This window comes from Polyodon spathula, chromosome 5 (genome assembly GCF_017654505.1).
Source record: "Polyodon spathula isolate WHYD16114869_AA chromosome 5, ASM1765450v1, whole genome shotgun sequence".
In the NCBI taxonomy this organism is placed as follows: domain Eukaryota; kingdom Metazoa; phylum Chordata; class Actinopteri; order Acipenseriformes; family Polyodontidae; genus Polyodon; species Polyodon spathula.
The window spans coordinates 25,233,674-25,236,174 of record NC_054538.1 but is presented as its reverse complement, the minus strand read 5'-3'; positions in this window follow the sequence as shown (position 1 = coordinate 25,236,174).

Sequence of the window (2,501 nt, the reverse complement as noted above, 5' to 3'; positions counted from 1 at the left end):
CAAGTAAGGTATTATATTTGCATTTAAATTACATGTTTCGACTCTCAATCGGGATAAGCGTTGTTATTTGAATTCGTTGTTTTAGTCCTGTGATTCTGTTTTGGATAACTCAAATTACTGGCTGTAACCTTACAAAAAAAAAAAAAAAAAAAAAAAACTCCACAATATAAAAAAAGAAAAAAGGTGTTTGCAATTTCGACTGACATTGTAACTTTTTAAAATTCAGAAACCATCTGTAAATCTATTAGGGCCTGATGTACTATGCTTTAAAATAATTAGTGAATTGTTTTTGTAGTGCAATTTTTCTTGCATAAAGATGGCTAGCTTTTTTGGTTGAATGCTTACTTCAAATGGTGTAAAACTAATGATTTTGCCTGGTTTGGCATTGGAGGGTGGAGAAGATTACTGCTTTTTGTTTCTGACTGACACTAGATATATGGCTTTGGTATTTCTATATAAGTATAAACTATTTAGGGGTAGATGTACTGAAGTGTTGCTTCTTGCCACATGCAAATCAAACGCAAAGCTGTTAGCATCATTTTAACAAATGCTTTACAGCAGCAGTTCTTATTTGTGCTTTAGCCTTAAATTAATATGTAATTCTGGGCGTTCCTGCAGAAATTCGCAAAAACAGCATGGAGATAGTGCAAACGAGAGATCAAGAATATTGTAATGAGATGTACTAAAGTTGCAGGCAATTTGCTGGCATTTCCCAGTCTGCTTTTTTTCTCATGTATTGACTGTTGTGCTCAATGTATTTTTGAGGCGAACACCCAAGTACCTAATTTTCACTAACGGCAAGGTGTACTTACAAGCCTTGAACACAACTTTCTATTATATTTCTGGTTTTCCCAGCATGTTGCACACATTTGCCACTAACCCCTCCAGCTCATTCTGAGCAACTGTATAGGATCATGATCTATTGTGTGTTAATTGTCTACGCTACTAAGTAGACCAAGTTAAAAGTAATAATAATCCAAATAAAATAAAATAAAATAAAAAACCTAAAATTATTAGTTTCAATTCAAAATAATCTTTTATTTGCATTATACACCAATGCATACAAAACACCAGCATGATTTATCTTGTGTTACCAGTAGACTAACGTTAAAAAAAAGTGTGCTGGGTATTCATTGGATTTTAATGCTGTACTGTACACTGTAGAGGCCTACTGTGCAGAATTATATTTTACATAATGTAATGTGCAACATACCCAAAACACATTAGTGTTATTTCAGCGCAATGATTAATATTTAAAATACATCGAGAACTGTAAATGTATGTGTGTGCGATTTTATTGTATTGTTTTTAAACCTGACACCTCTTTATGTCGGACAAACATTTCCGGTTTAACGAGGGGCTACTGTATGATTATGAAAAGCTTTTTGGGGGTGAAGGTTGGTGCCCCGCTACAGAATTCGATGGGATTAAACTGCCTTTCCATTTTTCAACAAAAACAATCTTATTTTGACTCATGCACCCTTGCATGTATAGACGTTATCCTTCAGGCACTCTCTGTTGCAGCAAACCACAACTCAACTCCCTCTATTTTATTTGAAAAAATGTCACACAACTTTTGCTAAGATGACGCAAATAATATATAAATTAGTATATTGCGACTGTCTTCATTAACAGATATTTTTTCAGTACATATGACAAAATCTGCACTTTGTGGTGTTTGCGCTGCGAGTGGCCCATCTTAGTACATCTACCCCTTAGTTTCATGTTCCTTCAGTCACTGAATGTACTGAACATACCGCAAAACCACAAGGCAAATACAAAAACGCAACAATTAATTGATTATATATAAATACATTTTTGTATTAATGATACATTTATTATGATATACAAGCCTGCCTTAACAGACACTGTAACTAGGACATAAACATTTAATTATATTTACATTACTTTGAATCATTTTTGTATTTGCCTTATTGCCAACACCTTTTTGCAATAATGTAAGTTAAGGAAGCTGATTTCCTGAGGACATAAATATTAAGCCCCTTTCACACTGGCATGCTGTACCTGGGTCAGAACCTACCTGGGTGAGGACCCAGTGTCATGCGGGTCGGATACGTGATTTCACGCTTTTGATAAAGCAGGGTTGACCTGGGTGACTGACACAAGTAAACAATACATGTATCAATGCCCCGGAAGCAGCTTGTTACTGACGCTTCCATCCAAGCTTCTCTGGATTGAACCGTCGGCCCAAATCTAGTGCAAATGTTCTTTCATCCCTGCTGCAATCTGGCTCATAATGTGTCTCAATCAAAATAATTATAAGGCAAAACAGAATAAACAAAAACGTTCCTTGCCAAAGTGAAACCTTCATGCAGACGTGGCAAAAATGCCATTGTGCATTTTGTCTCGCTCAACCCTGATCAAAGCATGTCAACCCACATCCTGAGGTGGGTCGCTGGGACCTGGGTTAACCTGAGTTCAACCCAGGTACATGGTTTCACACTATGCAGGATTGTGACCTGGGCAGCCAGAACCTGGGT